The sequence below is a fragment of the Ovis aries genome, chromosome 5, assembly GCF_016772045.2.
Source record: "Ovis aries strain OAR_USU_Benz2616 breed Rambouillet chromosome 5, ARS-UI_Ramb_v3.0, whole genome shotgun sequence".
Lineage (NCBI taxonomy): Eukaryota > Metazoa > Chordata > Mammalia > Artiodactyla > Bovidae > Ovis > Ovis aries.
This window is the reverse complement of record NC_056058.1, coordinates 42,189,788-42,205,302: the sequence shown is the minus strand read 5'-3', so window position 1 is coordinate 42,205,302 and position 15,515 is coordinate 42,189,788. Positions and strand designations below refer to the sequence as shown.

At 37.8% G+C, this 15,515-nt stretch overlaps 1 protein-coding gene across 6 annotated transcripts in view; it reads left to right on the top strand.

Moving 5' to 3' along the window:
- Nucleotides 1-236: 236 nt before the first annotated feature.
- The window catches only part of AFF4 (ALF transcription elongation factor 4), a 78,655-nt gene continuing 63,376 nt past the window's right edge, over nt 237-15,515 (top strand). For all 6 annotated transcript variants that reach the window (XM_042250515.2, XM_060416500.1, XM_004008791.6 and 3 more), the window contains exon 1: nt 237-589. The gene's annotated coding sequence lies outside the window, so the exon portion shown is untranslated. The remainder of the gene's footprint in view (nt 590-15,515) is intronic.

Below are 15,515 nucleotides of genomic sequence, written 5' to 3'. Positions count from 1 at the left end.
GCCGGCCCTGTGAGACGCTGCCGCCGGGACTCGGCCTAGGCCACCTGAGCTAGTACCCGGCTTGCCCCGGGTCTTCGGATCCGGCGGCAGCGCACGTCACCACCGTCAGCGTCACCCCCCCAACGCAGCAGGCCCCGTAGCCCTCCGTTTTTGTGGCAGGGAGGGGCGCGGCGTCGCCACGTGACGCTCTCGTCCCCGCCCGGCCCTGGTCACATGGGTGGCGCGGCCGCTGCGTCAGTCACAGTCCTGGCTGCGGTAGTCGAGCCGCCGTCGCCAGCGGACGGGGCGGGGGAGCCCAGTGCCAGGTCCTCGTCAGCCCGCCCCTGTCGCCTCAGCCGGCCGTCGGGGGCTAGGCCCGACAGTCATGGAGCGGGGCGGGACCTCCGCCTGTGGTGTGTGAGGTACGTCGCCGCCGCCTGCGCTGTTTGAGACCTCTCGAGCCGCCGCCGCCGCCCGGAGCTCCTCGCCCTTGGCAGCCTGTCGCCGCCCCCCCGGCGGGCTCGAATGCGCGTCCCGTGAAGGTGCAGGCTCGGCGCCGCCTCTGCCGCAACAGGGAAATGGTTCGGGCCTAGCGGAGCCGGGACTGGAGGTGAGAACAGCCGACGGACTGACTGAGGGCCGGGCCGGCCGCGGGGAGGGGTGGGGGGAGGGGAAAACAGGGTTCGCCTGGGGGCTCTGAGAGACCTTCCAGGTTAGGGCTGCTCGATCCGGCTTCTTCCCTCGTCTTCGCCTTCCACCCCCGACCCTCAAAAAAAAAAAAAAAAGAAGAAGAAGAAAGAAAAGAAAAATTTAAAGGCTAACCCAATCCTAACAAAAATTCCCAGAAATCCATCTTCACCGTTTCTCCTTTCGTCCCTAATCCGTTCCTTCCCTCAGAAATTCATCATCGACTGATCTGTTACTTTTTAATACCTTCCTCAATTTCAAGTTATTTCTAGTTAAAAGAGAGAATAGGCCTGGGTTCTGGCTATCATTACCCAACTAGTTCTCGCTTTCCTTCTCGCGATCCTGCGCACGTCCTCCTCCTCCTCCTCCCCCCCCCCCCCCCCCCCCGCAAAAAAGAAAAAAAGGAAAAAAAAATTTCCGCCTTCGACTGGCGAAGGGGATTGACTAAAAATGGGAATATGGGGGTGTAATACTTGAATAGCCCCCATAACTTCTGAATCGCCCTGCTAGCTAGTTACCCCGATAGCTTGTATTTGGGTATTGATGTGTAGGCCTTCCCTCCAGCTGCCTGTGCCCGGGGTTAATCTCGTAATTGACGTCAGTGCTTTGTTCCTTCCACTTTGCTGTTCCTTCCACTCTTTGAGGATGGATCATGGGATATAGGAGTTTGAGGAGCATCCTTATTGTTTTTTCTTTCACAAACGATATCATTTATAGGAAGTTGAAGGTACAGATGTGAAATGCTTGCGTATAGAGTTCAGCCTAAGACGAAGAGTTCTATTTAGGGTTCTCAGACAGTTGCAATTCAGAATTGTGCGATTTCTTTTCTGCTGACCTGTTGGAGATTTTAAACTAGGGCCAGTCCCTTTTCCAGTTACCAGTACTTTTCCTGACGGAATTTAGGCTACAGTTGTTTGTGAATAGGATGTTTGTAAATGTGACGTTTAAAATGTGTCTTGTGTTTGAGGGCTCAAATGTTAAAAGCACAGAGCTTTGTTTCCATATTGATTCTGCAAAGCTTTGTAAAGTGCTCCTTTTATTTAACAGTCCTTTAACTTACTAAAATTGAAATATTTATGAGAACTTTCTTGATTTTGTGTTTAATAAAGAGCCTCTGTGGCCAGTGAATCTTGCCTAGAATCATCTTTGGTCTTATGTTCCTGAAGAAGTGTTGGCAAGTAGCCATCTGGTTTTTAACAAAGCTGGCTAATCTTTAAATTGCTCAGGTTTATTTTACTTTTTAATCACTGCCTCTTTCAGTCTCCAAACACACAAAAAAAGTTATTTTAAATTCTCTTTTAGCCTTAACTTACCTGAAGCAATTAAAAAATTGTGTGTGTGTGTGTGTGTTTAACACCAGCAGTTTCATTCAGTTTATGGTGGCTTGCAGGCTCACGACTTTGGTTTTTGTTAGCTCTACAGGAACAGTATCCAGATTTTGCTTTAAATAAAATTCTCTGTCAGGTGGGGACAAGATAGGATGTTTGTGAATGACCAAACCTTTATGGTTTGATTTAAAAAAGAGCTTAGCTGTATTCATTGGAAAATAGTCTACCATTTTGAGGTGTAAAGGTGATTGATTCTACAGTGCTCTGAAGCTGTGTAATTAAGTATTCTTAAAGATAGCATCTTTTCATTTAGATTCAGTTTCTGCTTGTCAGATGATGTACATTCCCTTCTCTGTGCCCTTAAGATGTTGTACCTCTTTGTGAGAGTTGATGCATTCTGCTTTTTATTGTGATTTTTTAATAGGTCTGTTGTGTCTTTAGAGCAAGGACTGTATATCTTTGTGTCCTCCCCAATATTTTATACAGTTATTAGGTTGAACTTGAATGGGATATCCAACCCAAGATTTCACAAAAGGGTACTCTTAAAAAAATCATATGAGCAAGTGACCAGTATCTGAAGGGGAAATAACTATCAGCTACAGAAGATGACAGAAGGTGAAGACGTCTAAAATTATGTATCTTTTGTTTTTAAGGGTTAAGGTAAATGTCATAGTTTTATTTGTACCTGAGAGGAACAAAGAAAACAGGTGTTTCTTTTGTGACCATCTACTGGTTTAGAATGGAGTCCAAAATGTATGAGGCCTTCTCTTCAATTTTTTTTTTTTTTTTCATAAAAATCAAAGAGGTATTCCTAAAGTATCAAACGAAGGTACACCTGGACAGTGACCCAGAAGTGAAGTGGGTATTATAAAAATAGATGACTTAGATTTTATTTGATTTTATTAGTTTTTTATTTTTTATTGAAGTATGTTGTGTTAATTTCTACTGTATAGCAGTGCCTTAATTACACACATATATACATTATCTTTTTATATTCTTTTCCATTATGGTTTACCCCAGGATATTGAATATAGTTCTTTGTGCTGTACAGTAGGACCTTTGTGCTCTACAGTAGGATAAACATACAGAATGTTCATCCATTCTGTATGTAATAGTTTGCATCTACTAACCCTAAACTCCCAGTCCATCCCCCAGCCTAGGTGTCCCCTCCCCAGGCACAAGTCTGTTCTCTCTGTCTTTTGAGTCTGTTTCTGTTTTGTAGATAGGTTCATTTGTGCCATAGTTTAGATTCCACATAAGTGGTATCTTATGTTATTTGCCTTTCTCTTTCTGACTTCACCTAGAATGATAATCTCTAGTTGCTTCCATGTTGCTGCAAATGGCATTATTTTGTTCTTTTTTATGACCAAGTAATATTCCATTGTGTATATATGCACCATATCTTCTTTATCCATTCATCTGTCAATGAACATTTAGGTTGTTTCCATGTCTTGGCTATTGTAAATAGTGTTGCAATGAACATAAGATGCATGTATCATTTTGAATTAGAGTTTTTGGCCAAGAGTGTGGTTGTTGGATCATATGGTAGATTTTATTTTTTATTTAAGCTTTATTCTACAGATTCTTAGAGTTATTCTTATTCTTACTATAAAATCTTTCCTGTATAATATACATAAAGTTTTTTCAACTTTTTAACCCCCCAGTCTTCATTATGCTTTTCCTACTTCCTTTTTTATTTCCTCTAAGTTGGAACAATTATATTTGATCTCTGGGATGGTGTGTGCCAGTCTCAGTTATTATGGAATAAGGTATAGTCAGTGGCTAAAAACCGCTTAAAGTTAATTTGACTTGTTATCTTGCTACCTTTCTCTTTGGTTTAAGAAAAGCACCCCTACACTTGTAGTTAACTCCTCACGCCCAGAAATTGACTCTATAAATAGATTGTTCTGGATAAAGCCAGTATGGTTTGGCTACCCAGATACTGTTGTAATCTGTCCTGGAACTGGGCTTCCTCAGCTTCTTTGACTTTTTCTTTTTATCATCATTAGGATGGGGACAATTTTATGGAAAGGTGAGTACAGTCAGTGCTCTTCATAGGTCTTCCCACCTCTTTCCAGTTGCTATCATTCCTTCTATCCAGAATATTGCTTTTCCTCTTTTATTCCTACCTCTTTACATTTCACCATCTTTTAAGGCACAATGCAAATACCATTACCTTAAGCTTTACTTGACTCCACCCTACTCTAATTGTGCCCTATCTCCTTTGAGTCCTTGTATCACTGTATCTCTCTTAGTAATTATGTGTTATGCATTAACTATGGAACTGTAGCACGTTGGATGACTTTCAAGCACAGTCAGGGAAGACTCACTAGTAGAATAAAGACTGTTATACTGTATTATTGGGTGGTTCTAAGAGTTAAAGCAATAATCCAATTTAAGATTTTACTTAGAAAATTAATAGTGATTCCTTAATATCATCACATATTGTAGTCATTGTTCAAATTTCCCTTACTTGAGTTTTTGTTTTAAACAGTCTGTCTGAATTAGGATCCAGATAAGACTCATACATCATATTGGATTGATGGGTGTCTCAACCCTCTTTTCTTTTTTCCTCTATGGGTTCCTCACTGTCTTTTTGTTTTTATTCCTATGCAGTTGGTTTGTTAAAGAAACCAAGCCTTTGCCCATGAGATTTCACATAGTCTGGATTTTGCTGATTACATCCCTGTGGTTTCATGTAATATGTTCCTCTGTCCACTGTTTTTCCTGTAAATTGGTAGTTACATCTAGAAGTTTGATCCAGTTCAGACATGAATTTTCTTTTTAATGGGAAGAATACTTCATAGGTAGAGTCGTGTACTTCCCATGTATTCTTGAACTCTCAGCCTGGCTTCTCATCCTAGCATGCCAGTAAAATTGCTCTTACCAAGGCCACCTTAACTTCTGCATTGTCAAATTGTATAGTCATTGCTTAGTCGTTTACCTCTTTCTATACTTGATACTGTTACCCATTGTCTCTTTGATAACTGTTTATTTACTTGACTTTTATGACTCTGTCCCTTTCCTGCCTTACTTAGTACTAGCTGCCTCTTTGCAATGCTTAATTCTCTGCTAATCATATTGATAGTTATGAATTTTCACCTTGACCTGTTTTCACTCTTCTGGGTGATTTCATCCATTTTTATTGCTGTAACTACCATCTTTAAGTGTTTTAAACTCACTAGAACTCTTTGATCCAACTGACTATCCCTCTTGAGATTGCCCAATAGGTAACTTGTTTTAGTCAGGAAAATGACACATTCCTCACTTAAGCAAAAAGAAGAATTTATTGGAATTCCCATGAATTCTCAGGAAGTCAGTCAAGCCATAGGAGGACAGCTAGAAGTCAGGAAGAACTAGATCCAGAGGCTCCATGTGAGGTCAAGAGTATCCTCTGTATCTCACAAGATACTTTTTTTTTTTTTCTACAAGATGCTATTTATGTGTTGAGTTAGTTCTCTTCTGCTGCTGATCAACTTTAATACTTACTAGGTCTTGAGTTTTAAATCTTGTGTCTTCTGCCATCAGAGAGGCTGACCTGATTCTTAATCTCAGATCTCAATAAAGGGACTCATTAGGTTATATGTCCACCTCTGGACCACAGCTTTGGCTACAGGGTTGCATCCTGCAGAGAAGAGGAATAAAGGACACACTAAAACAGTTGTCCAGTTCATTCATTCCATGGCTATTTAGTACACACAGAGTCCTACTTTTCTTATATATATTTAATATTTTGTTTAATATAATATCACTGTCTATACCAGCAAACACTCTCATCTCTGCTACGGAAATAACCTAAATCATATCTACTTACTGCATCCAGAGGTCATTGTTCTCTGAGTCCAGATTCTAAAGGTGATACTCTTTGTTAATCAGGCCTAGATATGCCTTGTCACAGGTCTGAAAATTGTGGACTAAATACTAAATTTAAGCATTCCTAACATAACTGATACACAGTGATAGGGGAAAAAAACCCTGAAACTCTTAGGAGGGGAAGGGAAAGGAAGGTATCATTGTTCCAAAACTTACACCATGTCTTGCTGGACAGGTACAGTATAAGGTGAATGATAGAACTAGCAAATTACATGGGCCTTCATTTGTTGACTTATTTCCTTGCAAATGGAGTGAGTTTTTTGATGAGCCAAATGAAGATTTTCAGTTCTGTCCACTAGAAAGATTTTCCTTTTCTGTTGTTTTAGGTTGAGGCTTACACTTAGAGGGCATTTGAAAGAATTTTAGAAGAGGGCAGTTCTGTTGCCTTCACACAATGATTGACACGTTATGGTTGGTAGGTCCAGTGCTGTCTGCTTTTGTATGGCCTGAGAGCTAAGAGTGGTTTTAACATTTTTTAAATGGTGAGAAAAAAATCAAGAATATTTTGTGGTATATCAGAATTATAGGAAGCTCAAAATTCAGTGTCCCTGAATAAAGGTTTTACCGGAGCACAGATAACACACCCATTTGTTCACTTATTATATGTAAGTGCTTTTGCTACTACAGTGGCAGAGTTGAGTAGTCCTAACTTTATGCCTATAAAGCCAAAAATATTTACTTTAAAAAAGTTTGTCAACTTCTGTCTTAGCAGATCAAATGGCCCTTAGTGGATATTTTAGTCTGAGGATTGCCTTAGGGTTGAGGAGTTAGTTACAAGGTCCTGTTTACTGTGATGACCGTTAGGGTATTTTTTGTTTGATTGTATGTATATGTGTCTATTTGTATGTATGTATATGTGTAGATATATGTATATGTGTGTATACGTGTGTTTATACACACATACTTGCATATATAGATAGATATTTAAATAAAACAGGTGGGGTCTGCACATTGGCCTAGCTTTAGTTAAAAATTCAAACTTTACTTGTCAACTGTACCCTGAAGGTAAGATCACACTCTAGCTTCTGTTGTAACGTAGTTGCTCTTAGTACATCTGTGTGAATGGGTGAGAGAATTTGGAGAACGGGGCGTGAGTGAGCTTCTAGGACTAGAAGCTGATAAGATAGTCCCCATAAGTGTTAATTATGTTGAATTTAACTATTCTGCTACTTCTCAGTCCCCTCACTCCTAAATTCTGTTTTCCTTCCTCAGAGATTATACCACTATCATTTTTCCTAGAAACCTGCAGATTGTCCTTGATTCCTGTTTTACTTCTCACATCTGTCTATCCCCAAGATTCTACCTCCATAAAATCTTTGAATCCAAGCCCTTTATCTACATTATCAACACTCCTACCATTACTGTCTTAATCCATGCTTTCATTTCTTACCTGGGTTATTGCAATAGTCTTCTCATTTGTTACCTTGTAATCTACTTCATCCTTTACCAGAGTGATATTTTTTTTCCCCTCAAATTGCAAATTCACTTCTCCTTGAACTCCTTAGTAGTGTGGCATTTTCTGTAGTATTCCAACTGGGGATTCTTGGACATTAGTGAATTTTATGTTAACTTCTAAAGGACTGATTTATAGCCAAGTAATCATTTGGGAGTTTAGATTTTGTTTGTTTATTAGATTTTGTTTATTAACGTGTTTGTGCCAAGTTATAAACTAATAACTAATGCTTTAAAGCATCATTATACTAATGCTGCTCAGGCAGGGCAAGACGGTGAGTTAAATTGGATCATGTATATGTTAATATAAACCTGGGCTAGTAGTTAGTATTATATTTTCACTGTGAGGTGTATCTGGTAGATCCCATCTTGTAATTAATCAATATGAAACAATTTGTTTGCAGTATGAGTGTTTTATTCAAACTTCAGCAGTCATTATTCTACATACACATTTAACATAGTTTTCATTAAGTTACATGCATGCTCAGTCGTGTCTGATTCTTTGCAACCCCATGGACTATAGCCCACCAGGCTCCTCTGTATGTGGGATTATCCCTTCAAGAATGTTAGAGTGGATTGCCATGAAGGTACGAAACCACAAGTGAACAAGAAAGATTGCCAGAGTTAGCAAGTAAAGCCTCCTTAAAATTGACATTTAAGGACTACTAGCTGAAGTAGTAGTGGTGCAGAAGGCAATGGGCACCCCACTCCAGTACTCTTGCCTGGAAAATCCCATGGACAGAGGAGCCTGGTAGGCTGCAGTCCATGGGGTCGTGAAGAGTCGGACATGACTGAAGCGACGCAGCAGCAGCAGCAGCAGCAGCAGCAGCAGCAGCAGCAGCAGCACCTTATTAACAAGAATTTAGGGTAATTAGGGTAGGGGCTGATAAGTTTACAAGCCTTGAGTATACTTTCAGTCAATATGTTAGCATTTTTCTCTCACCCTTTTTTTTTTTTTTAAAGTATTCTAAGGCACTAAATGGGCTTCCCGGTGCCTCTAGTAGTATAGAACCCGCCTGCCAATGCAGGAGATGTAAGAGACACAGGTTCGATCCCTGGGTCCAGAAGATCCCCTGGAGGAGGGCATAGCAGCCCACTTCAGTATTCTTGCCTGGAGAATCCCCACGGATGGAGGAGTGTGGTGGGTTACAGTTCATAAGGTCGCAAAGAGTTGGACATGAATGACGCGACAGCATGCAGGCAAAGCACTAAAATATATTTCAGGAAATTCAGATACTTTTTTACCACTTGTCTTGTAAATAAGCAAGTGAAGATGAAATTGATTAGAAAGAATTCCTTTTTAGTGTTAATTCTAAAGAACCTTTGCTATGTAATGCTTTTTAACTTTTGCTGAATTTGCTAGATGCATTTTTAAGTAATAAAACTTTTATTTAGCCTTTTGGACCTGTGTTATTTTCTCTTGGCTTCCTCAGGTCCTATAAATGAAAGCAGTCTTGCAGTACTTTTTGAGCCGATGTTTCTTTCTGAGTGTTGTTACTGAAACACTCAGTTTTCATACCATCTCAGTTTGCCAAGTATGATGCTGAGATTTTATAGTCTAGCACTTATATTTGGTGAACATTTGAGAGTACAGGGTTTAAGTAAAAATAGAAATTAATCATTTCTATACTTGTGTTTCTTTTTTTTGTTTTGTTTTTTTCTGTTAGAGAAATTGCTTTAAAAACAACAGAATTTGTTAAGTATCAATAGTAATGATTTATTGGGTTTATAATGTACTGAATGCGGGAAAAAGAAAACCTACTGTCTTATTGTTGTGAAATGTAAGCAGGTCTTAAGAAACGGGAGACTGTGTGGGTAAAAAAAGATGGGCAACATATCTGAAACACAACTTTTAGTAAGTACTCTCACTGCCTCTTTGGCTCTTGAGGCTTTAAGACTTTAGTGTTACCTTTATAAAATTCATCAAGTGTTTTGAGTATATATCTGTTGTATGCCAGCCATTACGTTAAGTGCTGGAGAGGAGAGAGGGGAAGTTAAATGGTATCTTTAGTTCTTTCTCTCTAGAGGCTTATAATATGGAGATGAGTAGAGAAAGCAGGTAGAAGAATAACAATAATGTGAGGCAAATGTTAGTGCCAAATGAAATACAAAAAAATGTTTCAGAAAGTAAATGAGTTTAGGTCCCAGAGGATTCTTAGAGACCTTCTTGAAGGAGGGGTGCTATGTGATAAACTTTCAAATGGATGTATATGGAAATGGAGAGAAGGAAGGACATTATATGCAGAGGGACTAGTTTGAGCAAAGACCTGGATCTGAATATGTGTAGGTTATTTTTGGGCTCAGATAAGTACTGAAGTCTTTATAAAAGTAGATAGAAATTGGACTTTGGACAGCTTTGCAACCTGAGATAAAATTGTTAGATTTCCATAGAGAGGAGAGTTATTAATTACTTTTAAGTAGAAAATGTCTTAATTAGATCTGTTTTATAAAGTTGTAAAGATAATTATTGGTTCATACATAAGTTTCCAATAAGATACCTTTGCAGGTTTTAGATATTTGTATGCTTTCAAAGTAAGAAACTGAGTCAAAAGATTTTCTTCTTTATAGAGAGATTTCTAAAATTTGACTTTAAACTATTCTTTCCACCCATTTATTTATCTTTAAAGACAAAGGTGGACTTCTCAGTTTGATTTGTTTATATGCTTTTAGAGTGGTAGCACAGTTTTTTTTAGATAAATTTAAACGAATTAAGTTTGGTTTAAACATTTCTCAAGTATTAGTAAATGCCCCAAGTATAGTTTTATTTCGTTATGTTTCTAAAACAGCTTCAGGGCATGTAACCATGCAGGATTACTTACTAAGGGAAGCAGGAGCGTTTAGTTTTAGTACTGAGAGAAACATTAAGAGGCAGCTGGCTACAAGTAATATGAATACTCATATTCTAATGCTTACACTTAAGTGTGAACATATTTGTGTATGTAATAAGCATTTCTGCTCTTCAATTAAGGTTTTAAATTGTCTAATATTTTAAAAAGAGCAACTCAGTTTTTTAGTAATGAATTTGACAAATAGTGTTTCAGATTGGATACTGCTTAATAACATAATAAACCTTGAATGTGATACTGTTTGATTTCTAAGGTGAGGAAGTATCATTAAAGTATCAGAGTTGTATATATAGCTTAACACATTAGTAAAGAAATACATTTCAGTTCTTATCAATCTCAAATCATTAAATGCAAATGTTAAGAATCTACTAAGTTAAAATGTGTTGCAGAATAGTGTCTGATTTTAGTGTGGTATAAAATACTAATTGTTTCAATTTTGAAGTATTAGTATTTTAAAAAATTATTTTTTTGGCTGCTTCAGTCATGTCTTAGTTGCGGCATCCAGGGTCATCTTTGCATCATGTAGTATCTTTTGTTAACGGTGCACAAACTCTCATTGTGGCGTGTGGACTCAGTAGTTGCGGTGCTCTGTCCTAGTTGTGCCAAGGCATGTGGGGTCTTAGTTACCTGACCAGGGATTGAACCTGCATCCACTACACAGCATGGTGGATTCTTAACCATTGGACCACCAGGAAAGTCCCCAAATAATAGTGTTTTGTGGTATTAGGTAAAGGATATCATGATCTCAAGATATTATCTCCTAATAAATGAGATAATCACTCCTTTTTTATCAGGTTGTGAAGTTCATTAGCTTACTTATTTGGTTGTCTGCTAGGTTATATTCAGGTATGCGATGCTGGAAAACACATTCATGGATTATTGTCTAGTGGAAGAGGAAATACTAGTGAACATCAAAATAAGTTTATACTTAATTGTGATCAGGTACTCTGAAGAATTATCTGCATGAATTTCCTCAAGCTGGAAGGAGTACCACAAGTTCAAGAAACCCGAAAACAGCCCTTAGTGGGAGCTAGGAGGGGAGGGTGTCAGGATATAAAATGAATCTGATGAGATACATAGGCAGGAGTCACATCAGGAGAAAGTCAAGTCCTGGCTTTGCAGGCCAATGTTAAGTACCTTAAAGTTTATCCTACAGGTGGAAAGCTTACTAAAAGTTTTTAATCAGGGTTTGAGTGACATAATCTGATTTGTGTTTTAAAAAGATCACTTTGACTGCTGTATAAAATATGGATTAGAGAGAGAAGAGGAAAACTAGGAGTCCCAATCAGAAGGCTCTAGCATTTGTCCAAGTCAGAGATAAAATGATGGCTTGTTTTAACAGTGGCAGTAGAGAAAGAAGTGAACTGATAAATACAAGATATACTTTGGAGGCTATGATTATGGATTGGATGTGGAGAGAGGTTGAAGGGAGGATTCAGCAAGAGCAGTTTGTTGGTAGAATGAAGATCACTGGAGCAGGAGTTGTTGAAGTGAAGGGAAAAGAGATCAAGAAATCAATTTTGGATGTACTGAGATTGATATTCCTCAGACAAAGAACATGATCAAACAGATCCCTGAATTTGTGGTTCTCTATCTCAGAAGAGAAAGGTGTGATGTGGAGCATATCTTGGTATTTGTAGTGTAGGCATATAGTTGGTATTTTAAGCCATGAGAATGTAGGGAAAGAATGTAAACTTAATCAGAGACTGAATAAGACTCATGACTGAGTGCAGAGGAGCACCAGTTTTTAAGAGGTCTGGTAGATAGAACGGAAGAACCTGATGCTAGGAAAACTGGGAGGTTATAGAGGCCAAAAGTATGTTAAGGAGCCATTAGTGGCTGAATATGTGGAATGGTAGGTCAACTAAAATGATAATGTTGAATTTAGCAACTTGCAAATGAGTGTGATCTTGGCAAAGGAGTGGAATGTGGGAAGCTGGAAACAGAATGTTTCAAGGTTGGAAACAGAATGTTGCATAGTGATTGGATACATTTTAGAAAGCAGCTTGTGTGTATCAGTTAAAATAGATGCTCATTGCCTGAAACCTAGCAATTCCACTTGTAGGTATCTGTTCCAGAAAAACTCACTCAGTCATTGATATAAAGAAAAGTGTATAAAAATGATCATTACAGCATTGTTTGTAATGGCAGAAAAAGGAAACAAATCTGGAGGGTGTATAACACAGTAGTGGAAATAAATTAACTACAGCCACATGAGTCAGGATGGATTAACTTCAACATAATGTTGAAAATTTTAAAGGCCCCGAGTCTTTATAGAGTATACCATTTTTAAAGGTTGAAAAATATGCATAACAATTCAATGTCTTATTTAGGGATTCATACATATATAGTAAAAATATAAAGAAATTTATGAGAAAATGATTAACACCAAAATCAGAATAGTGGCTGTCAGGAAGGGAGCACAGGAGATGTGATCCAGGAGGGGTACACAGTAGCCTTCATTGGCAATGCTGTGTTTCCCAGGCAGCTTGGTAACCCAGGTATTCACTATATTGCTCCGAACACCTTTTGGGTAACTTTTAAATGAAACAAATGGTTGCAGAGAAAATGGAGAATAACGAAGAGTCCTTCCCATAGAGAATAGAGGAGAGGTAGAACGGTCGCTTGAGAGATCTATGGGATCAGGAAAGACTTTCTTTTTTTAAAGAAAACTATGTTTGAATGATGATAGAAAGGATTAATTAAAGAGAGAAAAGTTGAAGTTGCTGTAGAAAGGTCAGTTACTGATAAAAGTCTAGAAGAAGATAGCAAAATGGGCATAATTGTTCTTTGATAGATGCTTTTTCTTTTTTAGCCAGAGGAAAGAAGAAAATGGATGCAGTGCTGATAGTTTGAAAGTTGATGGTTGATTGATGAGAAGATTTCTCTCTGATCTTTAATCTTTTTAATCTTTGTTCAGTAAGACAAGGTCATTTGTGGAATGGAAGTTAGGAGGAAGAGTCATAGAGCCCCATGAAAATTCTTGTGAGGAATAGGAAAGAGCATTTGTCAGAGGAAAATAGTAAAATTTCTGGGAAGCTTTGAGGGCCTACTTGAAAATGATTTATGAAACGTTATTATGAGAAGTTAGATGATATGTAAAGATATAATAAAGAAAGCAAAAATGGTATGGAATTGTCTTTGCTTCCATTTTTTTTTTTACTATGTTATTTTTATTTTTTGGCCTTGTGGCATGGCATGTGGGATCTTAGTTCCCCAGCCAGGGATCTTCCCCTCTTACCCTTACCCACATTGGATGCGCAGAGCCCTAACCACTGGAACACCAGAGAAGTCCCTTTACTAGTTAGTTTAACCCTGAAGGCTCTAGAAGTCTCATCCGGTGAAGGTCCTTTCATGCAAAATTCTATTTTGGTACCTGATTATTTTTTTTTAATGTGTACTTGGAAGATAAGCCCAGCTTAGTTTTAATTTTTAAATTGAAGGATAATTACTTTAGAAAATTTTGTTTTCTGTCAACTATCAACATGAATCAGCCATAGGTATACATATTTCCCCTCCCTCTTGAACCTCCCTTCCATCTCCCTCCCCATCCAAGGTACCTGATGTTTTGTTATTGTTGGCTTTGATCTCCACAGGTGTACAACCTGTTTCCCTTGCTTGTAGGAAATGACCTCTTCAGACTCTCTTTGGGTGGAGAAATCCTGTCAAATGAGGCAAGAGGAATTTCTATACCAGTGAGGCTTTTTGCTTTAACATAAAGTTACAGGTTAATAGCAGTTGTGATAAACTAGATTCTGAAATAATTGAAATCTTAGCTCAATTCTCATTTTGACTTTTGAAGTGCAAATCATTTAATAATCGACACTAGTTAAAAAAAAAAAACAACCTTGTAACATTGCAGACACTAGTTCTGAACATTTGAAAAAGGCAACTTAAATGTGACATTTTACTCTTTCAATCATTTTTGAGGTTTTGAATTTTAAAAGTTTATAAAACTACATGTTTTTATTTAAAAAATTATAGGTGATGAATTTCTGGTTCACTGGGAATGCACCCTTTTTTAAACTATGAGTACTATATTTTCTTATTGTGGTTATATATATATATATAGTGAACTTTATTGTAGTACTTTTAAATGGACAGCTCAGTGGCATTATGTACATTTACAGTGTTGTGCAGCTATCACTACTGTCCATTTTCAGGACTTTTTCATCATCTTGAACAGAAGCTCCATACACATTGAATGATAATTCTCTATTCCGTTATGCCCAGTGTCTTGCAACCACCATTCTGCTTTCTGTCAGTTTGCCTTTTTTACATACCTCATATAAGTGACTGGCTTATTTCACTTAGCCTTGATATCCTCAAGCTTCATTCATGTTGTAGCATGTGTCAGAATTTCTTTCCTTTTTAAGGCTAAATTATATTTCTTTGTATGTGTATACCACATTTTGTTTGTCCATTCATCTGTTGGTGAGCACTTGGGTTGCTTCCACCTCTTGACTTCTGTGGATAATGCTGCTGTGAACATGGGGTGTACAAATACCTATTTTGAGTTCCTGCTTTCAGTCCTTTTGGCTATATACGTAAGTGTATGATTGCTGGATCATATGGTAATTCTATGTTATACTCTCTGAGTGAGCAACAAACTTTTCCACAGCAGCTGCACCATTTTACATTTTCACCGGCACTGCTCAGGGTTCTAATTTCTTCATATTCTTGCCAACATTTTTTTAACAAGATTTTAAAATGTTGATAATAGCCATCCTAATGGGTGTGATGTTGTATCTTTTAGTTTGGATTTCCATTTCTCTAAAGACTGATGATGTTAAGGATCACTTCATGTGTTTATTGGCCACTTGTATATTTTCTTTGGAGAAAAGCTTGTTCAAGTCCTTTCCCCATTTTTTGATTGAGTCGTCTTGGCATTTTTGTGGAAAATTTGTTTCAAATGTGAAGTATTGATATATTTCCAGACTCCTGGTTCTCTTTTGAGGTTTCTAGTAAATTTTGAAATTGAGAAGTGTGTGTCTTCCAGCTTTCTTCTTTTGCAAGATTGCTTTGACTATTCTGGAACTCTTGAATTTCCATGTGAATTTTAGTATCATCTCATCAATTTCTGTAAAGAAGTCAGCTGGGATAGTAATAGGGACTCTGTAGAATCTGTGGATCAATTAAAGGAGTATCTTCATCTTAATAAATTCTCAAATCCATGAATAAGATTGTTCCCATTTTTTTTAGATCTTTAATTTCTTTCAGTAATGTTTTGTAGTTTTCAGAGTTTGAATTTTGCTGTTCTTTTGTTAATTTTTTTCTGAGTATTTGTGTGTATGTGTGTGATATTGTAAATGGAATTGTTTTCTTAATTTCATTTTTGGTTTGTTTATTG